The 17,236-nt window shown below is 35.9% G+C and overlaps 1 protein-coding gene and 1 pseudogene across 2 annotated transcripts in view; one reads left to right on the top strand and one right to left on the bottom strand.

The window, feature by feature from the left end:
* The window catches only part of ANGPT1 (angiopoietin 1), a 245,836-nt gene that overhangs the window by 110,772 nt on the left and 117,828 nt on the right, over positions 1 to 17,236 (bottom strand). The gene's annotated exons all lie outside the window — the stretch shown is intronic.
* Positions 15,264 to 15,372, top strand: LOC113253081 (5S ribosomal RNA; annotated as a pseudogene).

The following is a 17,236-nucleotide window of genomic DNA, read 5'->3' on the forward strand; positions in this document are numbered from 1 at the left end:
TCACTCTCTCTTTTTTTTTTTCCTGTAACCCCTAGTAAGAGGAATAGTTTTAATCCAGACAAGAAACAAATACAGTACACACACATACACACAAGCCTGTATGCGTACTCAAATAAGAAACAAAAGTTTCATGAAATTATATTTACTCCAGCGATACAGTAGAAAATAGAACCCAGGTTTCTGACCCTCTGAGACTTTGATATTTTATTTCATTTGTACAGGAAGATTTGACTCAACCAAGTTTTTAGTTTCACAACCTGAATCACAATGTTCAGTTTAAAAAACACTGGATTACAGCTGATATTCATAACTACTATTTATTATAGTCTCATTGTGTGTGAGGCAATGTGCTGAATAGTTTGCTCACATCATAGCATTTTGTCCTCAAAGCAACGATCAAAGATGAATGTTGTCATAGCTATTTCACAGACGAGGCATCTGAGATGAGAACTTGGCTCGGTTGTGCAGCCAGGAGATGGAAGACCAGGGACTAGCAGTCAATCCTTTCCAAATCATACTCAGAATTATACTTCTTATACTACCAAAAAGCCAAAAGAATTCTGACTAGATTAGCACAAAAAGCTATTTCTGTACCACAAAAAAACTAGCAGAACCTAACATTTGTTCTGTTTTGTTTTTAAGATCATTGTGCATATCTACTATAAACTCAATGTAGTTTTTCTTAGAACATGGGTTCATTTTTTTTTCCCAACAAAGCTTGTTGTCGTTATTATAAGTGACCAATTGCAGAGCTTACTATGTATTGTTATATTTAGACACTTTAGTAGGATGAATTCTAGCTGGTTCGTGAATTTAAAGGCATTTTAGTGTGGTAATCAGCCTCTAAGATGGTCCAATGATCTTCTCCTTCTGGTATTCATATTTGTGCATAGTCCCCTTCCTGCATTCTACTGCAGTTGTCTGTGTGACCAACAGAATATGGCAGAAGAGATGATATGTCACTTCCATAAAAGACACCACAGCTTCCATCATGCTTTCTTTCTCTCTCTCTCTCTCTCTCTCTGTCTCATCACTCTGGGGGAAGCCATGTTATAAACAGTCTCGTGGAAAGGGCCACATCGTAAGGACTTGAAGCCTTTGGGTAACACCCAAATGAATGACTTTGGAATGGATTCTCTAGCTCCAGTCAGGTCTTTGGAAACTGTAGGCCCAGCCAATAGCTTGACTGTACCTTCACAAGGAATCCAGGGCCAGAACCAGCCAGCTAAGATGTCCCCAGATCCCTTGATTCTCAGAAACTACATGAGATGATAAATGTTTGCTATTTTAAGATACTAAATTTTGGCCTAATTTGTTAAGCAACAATAGATAATTAATACAAATACAGAGCTTAAACTTTGCAGGATACTATCTTAACAGAGTTTTTGTCTGCCTGTATTATATAACACCTTAAATAGCAAAAAAAGTAGTCCAAATTTAACAAGCTACTCAAATTACAAAAATTAAGGAAATAAACTAAATCATGAATGGTGTAAGAAATAGTTCATTATTACGTTTTCAAGGCAAACTATACAGTCTAGAATCAAAGCTAGTGATACAATTTATGAAATCACTGAGATTCCTAATCCCAAGTTAATATAACAATGTCAGCCAATCTATTAATTAATCGGCATCCTCTTTACCACTACTCTTTCCAATCATTGATTATTTTTTTACTTTAATTTTTTTTAAGATTTTATTTATTTATTTGACAGAGATAGAGACAGCCAGCGAGAGAGGGAACACAAGCAGGGGGAGTGGGAGAGGAAGAAGCAGAGCAGGGAGCCCGATGCAGGGCTTGATCCCAGGACGCTGGGATCACACCCTGGGCTGAAGCCAGATGCTTAACAACTGAGACACCCAGGTGCCCCCAATCATTAATTATTTTAAAAATCACTGACCCATCCCACTTAAAGCTGAATTAGAAAAAAGAACTGAAATTCACATATGTTGAGTTTTGCTACTATTTGTAGCTTATGGTTGGGCTAGTCTTTGAAATTTGAAGAGTGGGCACCATCATCCTTCTTACCTCCTCCTTCCTCTGGTGCCTAGGATTCTCATGCTATCTTCCAGCTTCCTAACCCCTTCTACTATGGTATTCACTCAGGTCTGCTTTTCCTCACAATGATTTCTCATTGCATTAATTTACACGAAAGCATGAAAGAATGATTCCCAACTTATCGCTCTTCTAGTTATTTAAATGTTTAAAATAATACTTGTTTACTCAATTAAATCCTGACTTTTTAGATCATAGGGATCATTATAAGCTGAAATAAACATTTCATAATTGAAAATACTAGTGTCTTACCTATGTCATGTGGACCCTAAAACTGAAATTCCTAGAAAAAAAAATCTAACTTGCTTTATGATGGTAGAGTTGTCTTTCAATTATTTATAAATTTAAATACAATTTTTTGACTAGTACTATTGACATTGAGGGCAGAATAACATTTTGTTGTGTACGAGTCTGTGGGAGAGCATCCTGTAAATTACAGGATGTCTAGCAGCATTGCTGGCCGCCACCCACTAGATGCTAGAAGCACCCCAGCTGTGACAATCCAAAATGTCTCCAGACATTGTCAAAAGTCCACTGGGAGTCAAGATCATGACCAACTGAAAACCACTAATAAAAATAATTGCTATGTTTCTGAGCAAGCATGCATGTGAGTTTACTAAGAGGATATAAGAAAATAATTTCCGGAAATGTTGTGAGCTTATTTAGGAGGTGACCACTCTCCTGGTACTTCTAAAATTGCACTCATACCATCAAGCCAAATGTGTTTGTCTAATTCTTATCCCTCATTCTTGAGTAAAAGGCAGAGATTGAAACCACTAATTTTATTTTAAACTTTTTAATTCTATTATTTAACTTATCAGATAACTGAAATTTGGCCATATTTACAGAACACAAACAGACGTTCACACACTGCAAGGCCTGGAAAGCATCAAGGCTGTTGTCTCCTGAAATGTCTTCTCTTTAAAGACAAGGGCCAGAGAAAAGAAGGTCTCGGAGAGATTCAGTCATTCTGTAAGGATTAAAATCCAAGTCTCTGACCCTCAGCTGTACTTGGGTGAGGTGGAAACAATGAAAGATATTTTCATCTAGTTAGCAGCTCACCAACACCACACATATTTTTATCTGTGCTTCTGTGTTAAATACACATACTTTGGGGCACCAACCAGAAGACATGGGCTTGATTGTGAACTCTCCCAGGTATTTGCTTGACATAGGGTAAGGTCAATGACATGGGGGTAAGGTCAATTTCTCTGCCTCGGTTTCCTCATCTTTAACATGGGGATAATACCAAAGTATTGCAAAGGTTCTATAAACTATCACATGTGATTTCAATGTGAATTACCTTCTTGTCATGCTAAAATGTTGGAGATATTTATACAAATGATAATGTCAATGCATACTAAAGTTTATCTTAGATAGAAAAAGTGATAATCCCAATGCTGTCAAAACTAAATTTACAAAGTGCTTCTGTTGTTACTGTGATAAGGTGCTAAAAATGGCCTCTTTGACAAAGCGTAAATCCTTTTCCATTTCCAAACTATTCTTTTCAGTATCTCAATTCCCTACTCTCTTAAGTGGGAATTAACTTCCACACTATTTTTAGTCAAGTACAAAATAGATTTTCTTCATGAATAGGAGACTGCATCTGCAGAAAGTATGTGGATTTTGAAGGAACACTGTCTTTTTGCCAATGTGTTTGTAAGTCACAACACCGTATTTAAAATCCAGAGGTTGAATTTTGAAATATGCTAGAACATGAAAAATAGACAACTGACCACTCTGGGAATTGGACAGCAGATGCAGTGATGTTGTGTCTGACTATAATTATGTTTGCTGTGTTGGAAGATGAAATGAGACATAGATTTAAGGGGTGAAATGATGTTGTTCATGAGAAATAATTCATGGAAGCATTTCCTCTTCAAAAAGATACTGCTTACCGCTTGAATCTGAAAAAAAAGTTTTATATGTCCTACTCTGATTGAAGGTTCTACCCTTTCTTTTCCAGAGGCTCTCTTAAATACATTCTTCAGTGCATCATTAATTTCTGATTGACTGAAAGACTTGTTAGACATATCTAAATCCCTCATTTTTCCTTAGGAAACAGTCTAGACTTTCAGAAGAAAATATGATTTACTGTATCTTATAATGTGGTAGAAGGACCTAATTAAGAATAAAGAATTAAATAGACGAACATAATGATATTTTTTATGGTCTCTCATTATCCTCTTAAAAGAGATGATCTAGTTAAAGAGAAATGACTTGGAAAGACACCACCAGTGCTTAGCACCCAACTCTTGAAATGCCTTTCTCTAGTGAAAGTCAGCTGTTTGGTTCTCTTTCCAAAGAATTTCTGAACTTAGCACCACTTCAGTTGGCTGCTTTAAGAATGCTGACCTTAATTCCCATTTAAGAAAGTGAAGGGTTAGGATTAATGTTTCTTTTTTTATATATGCTGCCTTACAAAACCCTTTCCATTTACTCATAAAAGAAGTTTGCCAGCCTTTTTTTTTATTGAAAGGATTAAGACCAGATTATTTCCATCCTAAAAGTGTGATCAAATAGTTGTGGAAAGCAAAAAGGAGACCAGGAGAGCCAAATGCAATAGACTGTAATATGATGCTACAGACTAGATTATCGGGTATATTTATCAGGAAATTATTATAAGATTATAAAGTATAATATTTACATTTAATTAGAATACACACAATGGCAGTTCTCATGAGGAAATATACTTCAAAAAAAGACAAACAAATTAAACCAACATGCTCACATGCACTGTATATTCTGGCCCAAGGTCACCACAGTAGTTGGACAGGTTCTGTCATGCCCAAGGGCACTCAGCCATTGGTGTGAGTGGAGGCCAAAATCAATCCACATTTAGCTGTGTAAACTCTGGTGCTTGGTGCAGGACTGGGGCGTTTTCTAATGTTCTTAGACACATCAGATGGGTTAGTGGTGGTCACTTCTGGACTATGTAAGGTCCCAAATGGCCTTTCACCTAATGGTGCAGGTGCAATTTCTTTTTAACAACACTATCAGAGAAAAGGGAAGCTCATGTCTTAGGCCAAATAATTGACTTGCATTTCCCAACCTGATACTGACTCCCCAAAAAGGACTAGAAATTCTGGTAGAAATTGGGGTGGTATCAGATGGTATGTAGCTAGGGGAATAAGAAATGCTTAAATTCTTCTTTTGCCTAGTCCAATCTCTGCGTGAAGTGCCCTAGGAAAATATAATTCAAGGGACAGTGGCAAAAAAAGAGAAAGGAATCCAAGTATATAACTTATGAAAGCCAACAAACCATAGAAAGGAACAAGGAAAGATCAAAGAAAATCTATAGAAACAACCACAAAACACAAGTAACAAAATGACAAAACATATCTATCAGTAATTACTTTGAATGTGAACGGACTAAATGCTCCAATCAAAAGACATAGTGTAACAGAATGGATAAAAATACAAGACCCACCTATACGCTGCCTACAACAGACTTATTTCAGACCTAAAGATACCTAGAGATCGAGAGAATGGAGAAACATTTAAGGAGCAAATGGATGCCAAAATAGACTTTAAAACAAAGACTGTAACAAGAGATAAAGAAGGACACTATATAATAATTAAAGGGATAATCGAACAAGAGAATATAACAATTATAAATATTTATGCACCCAACATGGGAGTACCCAAATACATAAAACAGTTAATAATAAACATAAAAGAAATAATTGATAGTAATACAATAGTATTAGTAGGGGACTTTAACAACACCCCACTTACATCAATGGGCAGATCATCCAAATAGAAAAATCAACAAGAAAATAGTGGCTCTGATGAGCCGGATGGATTTAACAGACATATTCAGAACATTTCACCCTAAAGCAGCAGGATACACATTCTTTTCAAGCGCACATGGAACATTCTCCAGAACAGATCACATATTAAGCCACAAAACAAGCCTCAACAAATTCAAGGAGATCAAAGTCATACCATGCATCTTTTCTGAACACAATGTTATGAAACTGGAAATTAACCACAAGAAAAAATCTGGAAAGATCACAGATACACTGAAATTAAATAACAAGCTATTAAACAATGAATGGGTCAGCTAAGAAATCAAAAGAGAAATAAAAAATTACAGGAAACAAATGAAAATAACAACCCAATTATCCAAAATCTATTGCGATGCAACAAAAGCTGTTCTAAGAGGAAATTTTATAGCAATACGGGCTTACCTCAAGAAGCAAGAAAAATCTCAAATAAACCACCTAAACTTACACCTAAAGAAGCTAGATAAAGAACAAACAAAACCCTAACCCAGCAAAAGGAAGGAAATAATGAAGATCGGAGCAGAAATAAATGACATAGAAAATTTTTTAAAAACCCCAATAGAGGAGCGCCTGGGTAGCGCAGTCGTTAAGCGTCTGCCTTCGGCTCAGGGCGTGATCCCGGCGTTCCGGGATCGGGTCCCACATCGGGCTCCTCGGTTAGGAGCCTGCTTCTTCCTCTCCCACTCCCCCTGCTTGTGTTCCCTCTCTCGCTGGCTGTCTCTCTGTCACATAAAAAAAAAAAAAAAAAATTAAAAAAAACCCCAATAGAGGGGCGCCTGGGTGGTGCAGTTGTTAAGCATCTGCCTTCGGCTCAGGGTGTGATCCCGGTGTTCTGGGATCGGGTCCCACATCAGGCTCCTCCGCTGGGAACCTGCTTCTTCCTCTCCCACTCCCCGTGCTTGTGTTTTCTCTCTCGCTGGCTGTCTCTCTCTCTCTCTCTCTGTCAAATAAATAAATAAAATCTTTAAAAAATAATAATAAAAATAAAAAAAATAAAAAATAAAAACCCCAATAGAACAGATCAATGAAACCAGGAGCTGGTTCTGTGAAAAGATCAACAAAATTGATAAACATCTATCAAGACTCAAAAAAAAAAATTCTAGTGAATTCTACTAGTGAATTTAGTGAACTCTACTAAACATTTAAGGAAGAGTCAATGCCCATTCTTCTCAAACTATTACAAAAAACACAAGAAGAAGGAAAACTTCCTAATTCATTCTAGAAGGCCAGTATCACTCAAATACCAACACCAGGCAAATATACCACAAAAAAAAAAAGAGAACTACAGGCTAGTATCTCTCATGAATATAGATGCAAAAATCCTCAACAAATATTAGCAAAATGAATCCAACAACATAGTTAAAAAACCATATACCATGATGAAATGGGATTTATTTCTAGGATGCACGAGTGGTTCAATATTCCCAAAACAATCAGTGTGATATGTCACATCAATAAGAGAAAGAATAAAAACTGTATGATCATTTCAATAGATGCAGAAAAAGCATTTGACAAACTACAACATCCATTCATGATAAAAAACCCTCTACAAAGTAGGTCTACAGGGAACATATCCCAACATAATAAAGGTCTTATATAAAAAACCCACAGCCAACATCATACTTACTAGTGAAAAACTGAGAGCTTTTCCCCTTAGGTCAGGAACAAGACAAGGATGTCCACTCTCACCACTTTTATTCAATATAGTACTGAAAGTCCTAGCCATATCAATTAGACAAATAAAGAAATAAAAGGCATTCAAATTGGTAAGGAAGAAGTAAAACTCTCACTATATGCAGATGACATGATATTGGATATAGAAAACCCTCAAGAGTCCACCAAAAAAACTAGAACTGTGAAATTAATTCAGTAAAGTCACAGGATATAAAATCAAGGTACACAAATCTATTGCATGCACTAATAATGACCCAGCAGAAAGTGAAATAAAGAAAACAATTCCAAGAAAAAAAAAGAAAACAATTTCACTTAGAATTGCACCAAAAAGAATAAAATATCTGAATAAACCTAACCAAAGAGGTGAAAGACCTGTACTCTGAAAACTATAAAAAACTGATGAAAGAAATTCAAGAAGATGCAAAAAAAATGGGAAGGCATTCCATACCCATGAACTGGAAGAACAAATATCATTAAAATATCTGTATTACCCAAAGCAATCTACACATTTAATGCAATCATTATCAAAATACTACCAGAATTTTTCACAGAGCTCAAACCTAAAATTTGTATGGAAGTACAAAAGACCCCAAGTAACCAAAGCAATCTTGAAAAAGGAAAGCAAAGCTGGAGGCATCACAAATCCTAACTTCAAGTTATATTTCAAAGCTGTAGTACTTAGAATAGTATGGTACTGGCATAAAAATAAACACATAGATGAATGGAATAGAACAGAAACCCAGAAATAAACACACAGTTATATAGTCAATTAATCTTCAACAAAGGAAGCATGAATATACAATGGGAAAAAGACAGTCTCTTCAACAAATGGTGCTGGCAAAACTGGACAGCCATATGCAAAAGAATGAAACCGGACCACTTTCACCATCCACAAAAATAAACTCAAACTGGATTAAAGACCTAACTGTGAGAACTGAAGCTATAAAAATCCTGGAAGAGAGCACAGGCAATAATCTCTTTTACATCAGCCATAGCAACATTTTTCTAGATAGGTCTCCTGAGGCAAGGGAAATAAAAGCAAAAATAAACTATTGGGACTACATCAAAATAAAACGTTTTTGCACAGTGAGGGAAATAATCAACAAAACCAAAAGGCAACCTATTGAATGGGAGAATATATCTGCAAATGACATATTCAATAAAGGGTTAGTATTCAAAATATATAAAGAAATTATAAAACTCAATATCCAAAAAACAAATAATCCAATTACAAAATGGGTAGAGGAACTAAATAGACATTTTTCCATAGAAGACATATAAATAACTAATAGGTACTCAAAAGATGCTCAACGTTACTCAACATCAAGGAAATCCAAATCAAAACCACAATGAGATATCACCTCACACCTGTCAGAATGGCTAAAATCAAAAACACAAGACACAGCAAGTGTTGGCAAAGGAGAACTGGAGAAAAAGGAACCCTCATGCACTGTTGGTGGGAATGCAAATTGGTGCAGCCACTGTGAAAAGCATTATGGAGGTTCTTAAATTAAAAACAGAACTACCCTAAGATGCAGGAATCACACTCCTGGGTATTTACGCCCAAAATATAAAAATACTAATTCAAAGAGATACATGCACCCCTATGTTTCCTGTTTGTTTCAGCAGACAAACTATGGAAGCAGCCCAAATGTGTCCATCAATAGATGAATGGATAAAGACGAAGATGTGGGGTGTGTGTGTGTGTGTGTGTGTGTGTGTGTGTCTATATAGGAACATTATTCAGCCATAAAAAAGAATGAAATCTTGCCATTTGCAACAACGTGAATGGAGCCAGAAAATAAGTCAGTCAGACAAAGACAAATACCATATGATCTCATTCATATGTGGAATTTAAGAAACAAAACAAATGAGCAAAGGGAAAAAAGAGAGGCGGGGGAGAGAGAGAGAGATCAAGAAACACACTCTTAACTATAGAGAACAAACTGCTGATTACCAGAGCGGAGATAGGTATGTGTGTGTGTTGGGAGGGGGGATAGGGAATGGGGATTAAAAAATACACTTACCATGACGAAAAAAAATAAATTAAATAATGACTATAAAACTGCATAGCACACAAACTGCTGTAAGCTGAAGTGCTATACATGTAGGGTTCTCTACATGTCATGTTGTTAATTACTTTATAATACTAGCTCTAAAATTTAGACGATGAAGTATAGGAAAAAAAAGAAGAGTAGAAAGAAACAAAGGGAAGGACTCACAAACTGTGGAGGGTATTTAGTGCTAGGCTAAAAGGAATCTGAATTTCCCTCTGAAAAAGGGAAAATCTAAGGATACAGGCTTTCAAATCTGACTTTGGGTCCTCGCTAAATGGGAAAAATTTAAAAAGTCTGTTATAACAACAGAGAAGTCTATTTCCGAGCTATCGATATATGATTTGAGTTACTGCATCATGGAAAAACACTATTTCTAAGATTTTTGAGCTTAGGTTTAGGAAATTTCCAATCTTGAAGCACCTATTTTCCAATGTTCCAAAAGATCAATTATAATTTATAATTTCCTTCCTCCCTCCCTTCTTGCCTCCCTTCCCTCCCTCCCTCTTCTCCTTCCTTTCTCTTTTCCTTTCTAATGTTTAATCTACAGCACTCAATTTCAAAGCACAGTTTATCACTGACCACACAAATTCTTATAAGCAGGGCTCATTTTTAGTGGGTAATGAAGTGTAAGGATGAAGCTTAAATGATGCAATATACCCGATGTCTAGCCTTACATAAATAAATAAAGGAGCATTTGTTTCATTTCACTTCAATACACACTTTTGCAAGGGAATGTTCTATTTCTTTTGGCACACACAAAAAATTCTAAGTATACATCAACATCTTTCTAATGTCGAAATATAGCTTTTGTTTGTCGTTTATTCCAAAATAACTATATAATAAACATACTGGAAATTTTTGGGTGCCTTGTTCAGAAGTGAACAGGCTGAATCTCCTCACCAGATGCCTCATGACATTGGCATAAGCATAGCAGGAAATTTACAAACTCCCAGTCATAATCCCATCTGGATGAATCTGCTATGTGTGCTGGCCAGGTCAGCCCTCACCTGCAGGTACTGAAACTTAATCCATCTAGGGACTTCCTAAAGATAGCAACCCATTGGAGGAGAAATTGAAGGACTGTTACTCAGGGAACTATCTTAGGTATTTTGGTCTTTGGAGAAGTGGGAAAAAGTAGGAAGATGTGAGGGAAGAAACTAGTATTTTTGAGCACCGATCTAAATGTAAGCAGGCACAGAGCTAGGCTTCACCAATTTAATCCATTTGCTCTTCAGAGCATGCCCCGTGATGTAAGTGTTGTTCAACCTGTCTCCACAGTAGGAAACCGAAGCTCACATATGTGAAAGCCAATGTTACACAACACGTGGTGGGGGTAAGATTTGAACCTGAAAAATCCTGACTCAAAGTCCAAAGCTTTCAATTACACAATCTTGTCAAGAATATAAAAACAGATAAGTGGACTTCACAGAAGAAAAGACAGCCCAAAGATTAATATTTGTAAACCCAAACTAATATTTTTGTTAATATTTTTGTTAAATTGACTTAATCCTTAGAGGGTATATTCATCCAAAACAAGCATTGATGTTGTTCTTTTTAAAAATCGTATCTGTTGCCAAAATTGACTCTGTTACATTGGTATACACTGCTGCTTAAGACGTCCCAACTGACCCAAGAGCCTGGCCAAGTGGGTAATTGAGAAATTATCCACTGAACTTGTAATGGTAACTTAGTCTCAATAATTTGCACTTTATAAAATACGACTTTTCCATATGAAGTTTGAAACAATTGAGACAGATTCACTACTCAAGTAAATCAGCCTTTATAGGGCTTAAACACCCTTGACTTTTTTTAGTTTAAAAAATAATGGAAGGAAGTGCTACTTTTGTTCTTGTTGTCATTTTCATTATTGTTATTTTAGGAACTACAAGTTTTAACCTGCAACTTCCTCTAAAACTGACTATTTACATGTTTTAGAAAAGAACGTATGTGGTAAAGAAAGAGCAGCTGAAAATTTTACCAAACTTAAATATCCAGTGAATATCATACGTACGGTATAAAGCAAACTGCAGGTGCCACTGATGTTAGTTATCCAAGAGAAAAAAGGTGTGTATGTGTGTGCACATGTATGTATATATGTATACACACGTATGTGTACATCTAAACTGCATATATATATATATATATATATAAATAAATTCATTCAAGGCCATCTGTAATTTTAGATATTATTCATATTTTTTTAAATTGTTCATTTTACAAACCCTTGTAACTTTATTTTTCTTATTTTAATTTTAAGTACAATGTTATAAATATTGAGGCCAATGTGTACTTAGGGATGAGGGATGGGAGCAGTCCACATTGAGAACAAAGGTATTTGATCACTGACATTGTTTAAAATTGCTATTGCCTGATGATAGCAAGAGGCAGACCAACTTCTAGTTGGTTTTATATTAATTTTAAATTATCTACTAAAAGGCACCTGGAGTAAACCACCTCAATTGACTTGCCTTGGTATACCACTGACTGAGGGCCTTTTAGGTGAAAATCACCTTGTTTAAATGTCTTGTTTCCTCATCTTTAAAGTGACATGAAAAGTGCTTACTGCATAAGCCTGACATGAAAATTAAATCAATTACAATTTGGAAAGTGCTTAGAAGAGTGATCTGCATAGACTAAGCATTACAGCACTGTTTGCTGAAATAAATAAATAAATAAATAAATAAATAAATAAATAAATAAATAAATATTATTTATGAAAAGCCAGAGTTATGAGTCTACCAATTTTATAGGTTAGGAAACTGAGTCTCAGAGGGAGTTAAAAACATTTATTCAATGTCAAAGTGATGAAATCACAGTTTAAATTCAAGTCTACCAATACTAGACCCATACCTACTCTACCTCTTCCACATACAACAGGTGTTTTATGTTAGTCATGCTTCTACCAACAGATCAGTTCTTTAACCTATCATTAAGTATTGCAGATATTTCCATATTTTGCATATTGACTTCCCAAATCATTAATTTGCATACATATTTTTAATCTAAAGTTTCATGTTTTTGCAGGAATAGGTGCACTGAGGTATGATAAGGTAAAAGCTGATATTTATTAAGGAAAAGTAAATTTTATTCAACCTTTTAAGCTACTAAAAGCATGCAAATTAGGTTGTTATTGTTATTTTAAGAAAAAGAACATTTTGTATTGAAAAAGTGTGCCTTTCCAAGAAACCACTAACCAGATGTTGGGGTCTTGAGATATCCCAAAGGGAAACTGGTAAAAAAAAATGATGAAAGAACTCCTTCCCAAAAATCTAAGAAAGTACACACATATTTTATAACTATGAATATTGTTTGCAAAAAATTTAGCAAATGCTTTATCATCAAATATCAGAACCCTGGAATACCCTAGTTTTGAAAATACAGTTTAAAAGAGAAGGAAAACACAAACAGCTAAGAAAAATTACTAGGATAATGTTAATGCAATAATTAGGTGGAACATAGAGAGGGAATGCCAGATATCTAAAGTCTATTTGACACATGTGCCAGGGACTTAAAGTCTGTATGTAGTAATGAAGTGTTCAGTCTTTGATTTTATTTGAAAAAGCAGCATTTAAAGGATATTTGATATATTCATCAGCCAGTTATTTGTCATGAAATGTTTACTGAGTGTTTATTATGTGCAGAGTACTTTACTATATACATATATACATATGTATTTATTATGCATGTAAGAGAGAATATATACACATACACACACCAGAAACTAGATGCCATTTTAACTGTTCTGATTTTGTTTTCACTCAATTTACCTTTTTGTTTATTTCATTTCTTAAAGTGATTGTTTTTTGTTTTTTTATTTTCTTTTGTTTGCTGTACCTTAGGTTTCTAGAACTTATTTGGTAATTGTGTGCGTGCACGTGTGTGTGTGTGTGTGTTTTCTGGTAATTTTTTTTAATAGCTGATATAGATACAGTCATTGTGAGTTCATGCTCTATGAATTGTAGCTCCCATTTTTAAGGAGATTTGCTTTTTAACCAACTCATCTGATGGTATGCCAATCCTTTCTCATTTTATCAAACAGAAGATGTATCTCAAATACAGACATATCGTTATTCTGAGAGAAAAATCTTTTCCACCCTATATTACACCCATCTTATCTACATATCTCCTCTATTAACCTGAGGCAGAGCCACAGAGTGCCTAAAAATGAGTTTCACTCATCATGGTGATCACTGTGTAAGGCAGAGTGCCCTAATGGACTCCACCATTCACTCATTCATGTTTAAGGGTTTTGTTTATGTGTATGTTGGTTTAATACTTTGTCATTGGCAAAAGAAAAGCAACTTGGGAAGTGTATTAAGTACTCTTCCAGATGGATTTCACTAATTCTTGGGAAGGCCTGAAGTTTAGATAAGTGGAGACTGTAGAAAAGTTGGATTCTTCCTGTTTCTAGTTTCCTTAGTGTTTTAATTTCATCTCCTAGTGGGCAGCTTTTTGTTTTATGTCACTGGGCAGATGGCCATTGGCTCTCTTTTCTGGTTTTATTGGAAGTTTCTTCAAATGGCTGTGGTAAATTTCAATGAACTTTTTTTATCATGCTCATTTCATTTAATTTGCTGGTTGGGGAGTTCCAAGTCAAACAGAAATTTCAGGCAAAACGCTAAAAGGGAAAAACCTGAATCCAAATCAGCAGGACTTAAAAGCAACACTGTGTGTGCCGGGAACTTGCCCAGAGATCAACCCAGTTGGATAGTGATAGGCAGCTGTGACATTACCTGTCAATGTTTGCTTCTCCAGAGGTTCCCAAGAACCACTTCATGCTTACTGAAGCTCTACTCCATAGCTTGGAGCCTGAGTAATTGGATATCTTTGAAAGAGAAGATTAGGTGCCCTCATGAAGGCGCCTTGCTGGGTCTTGGCAGAAATGTGAGGGCAGCCCTGAAGAGGAATTACACTCACGAAGTCCCCTGAATTCTCTCTTTGTGAAACCCCATCCCCTTTGTTGCTTGCTTCTGGCAAACTGAGAGCATCCTGAGAATGGGTCAAGGATCTTTCAAAGGAATCCCTGCCAGCAAGATTGAATCACATTTCCAAAAGCAAACGGTAGCATTTTTCTCATCAGACTGGGGACGTTATGACAACTGGCTACAGGCACTGTGAGCATGACAGGAATGGGAGATGGAAGGTATTTGTCCAAAAGACAAAATATGTCCTACAGGGTATTAATCTTTAAAACTAGCAAAAGTTTCTTGGTTGATTAAAATAATGCTGCTTCTCTGCTGGTTCCACCTTTATTCCTGCTCTTTTTCTGCTCTACATGTGGGTGGTCAAAAAAAAATTTTTTAAGACATAGAGGATAGACATTTAGGAGTCCTGAAGTCTGAGGGACAGACTTAATTTGTCAGGCATTGTTACTCTAAATGATTGACTCCATTATTTATTTCTGTCTCTGTATTCTGAATAGGCCCAAACAGGTCAGTTATTATTTCAGACAGACAAAGGAACATAAATTTTTAATTGTATAAAATGGTAGAAATGTATCAATGGGCCATAAATCTAAAGAATAAAAAAATGCAAAGGAATTTTGACATATGCTTATAAAATGTTCACTTCCCTATTGCACTTTATTATTTTCTTTCAACAAAGTAAATTCTAAGAACAGAGAATAGTTTAATCAGGAAAGGGCATCCAAATCAAGCTGAAGCATGTGCAAATCCCACAGCTGTTGTAGTCTACGGCCATACCACCCTGAACGCGCCCGATCTCGTCTGATCTCGGAAGCTAAGCAGGGTTGGGCCTGGTTAGTACTTGGATGGGAGGCCCATAGCTGTTGTAAAATCTTCCGTGATTTTCCATGAACCGGACACTGTAGAAGTTCCCAGTTATACATGTCCCTATAGCACAAGGGTGTTACAGATATGCTCCCGCCATGGCAGATTTCAAGCTACTAACTGCTGTCACTAAACACAGAGTTCAGAAAAGAATCGACTCCTGTGAGCCTGTACCAGCCAGCATTAGCACATTATATGTAGATATACTTGGAGATAGGGGGTAACATAGAAATCCTCTACCCTGAACCCCTAACTTTTTAAGGTAGGAAACGGGCTTCAGGGTGGAGTAATTTATGTCAAACCAGGCAAGAGTGGCTAAATTTAGAATAGACATCCTACATTATTTCCAGTGTAGGGCCCTTTCTACTACACTAAAATATAATGAATGAAATCTACTTGTGCATCTTTATCTTTCAGTCTGACCAATGATATAAGAAAAACAATGAGTGGTTATATTTTTAAATATAGAGATAATAATAGAAGCAAATATACTGGGGGAGGCACTGGTGCTTACTAAAAACCATCCTTACTTCTTCCCATTGTACACTCTTCCCACATTTTCTATCCATGTCATTTGGAAATTTCTGGGTTCAAATCCATACCATATAGGAAGTGAGCAGAGAACTAAACTCCAGACTTCTCTTTGTCTAACCACAATACACCACCAGAACTTCTGATGTGGCATTTCTCATATCAATATGAGGCACTTCTATTTTCGTGACATGTGGCCCCTTCGCACTTGATCTAGATCAGTGATTCTCAAAACATCTGCAGGTACCTGAGGATTCTCTGAGACACTTTCAAGGAGTCTACAAGGTCAAAATTATTCTTATAGTAATATTAAAATGTTATTGGGCTTTCTCATGATGTTGAGATTTTCCTTGATGCAAAAGCAATATGGATGAAATTGCTGTTGACCTACAGCAAACCAAAGCAATGTTACCCATCAATATCAGTTGTCATGGTATTTTTCACCACCACAAATATGCATTAAAAAAAGCTGCCCTGGGGCGCCTGGGTGGCACAGCGGTTAAGCGTCTGCCTTTGGCTCAGGGTGTGATCCCAGCGTTATGGGATCGAGCCCCACATCAGGCTCTTCCACTATGAGCCTGCTTCTTCCTCTCCCACTCCCCCTGCTTGTGTTCCCTCTCTCGCTGGCTGTCTCTATCTCTGTCGAATAAATAAATAAAATCTTTAAAAAAAAATAAAAATAAATTAAATAAATAAAATAAAAAAGCTGCCCTTTTCAGTGCACTCAATGAAGCAGTAAAGATTATTAACTTTATTAAATCTTAATTCTTGAATACGTATTTTTAATATTCTGTATGAATACACAGAAATATGCATAAAGTACTTACATTACACACTTAAGTATAAAGGTTGTCTCCAAGAAAAGACCTCATAAGTTGTGTGATGTTCAGCCTGAATCTGCCTCTCTCTTTACGGAGCACCAAGTTCATTTCAGTGACTGACTGATGGACAAGCTACAGTTACTCAGAGTTGGATATCTGGTAGCCATTTTCTCAAAATGAATAAAATGTGTCATTTAAAGGAAAACAAGTGGAAATGTTTGCTGTAAAAGATAGAATTCAAGCTTGCTTTTTTTAAATTTGAGCTTTCAAGAGAAAATAAAAATATTAAAAACATTGTGTTCACCACTATAAGCCAAACATCTTTCCAATATATAAAGATTCTTTTAATGTGTTTTGTTAATATCAACAAAGGTGATTTTTAAATATAATGAAATATATCATGTTTGGATGATCTGTTTAATTCAATGAATCAGTCTTCCAAATGGCTAATGCCTAATGTTATAAGATCACATGGTTCAAAGATCTATTCAAAGTGCAAGAGAGACCAATGTATTTTAAA

This window comes from Ursus arctos, unplaced genomic scaffold (genome assembly GCF_023065955.2).
Source record: "Ursus arctos isolate Adak ecotype North America unplaced genomic scaffold, UrsArc2.0 scaffold_6, whole genome shotgun sequence".
NCBI classification, from domain to species: domain Eukaryota; kingdom Metazoa; phylum Chordata; class Mammalia; order Carnivora; family Ursidae; genus Ursus; species Ursus arctos.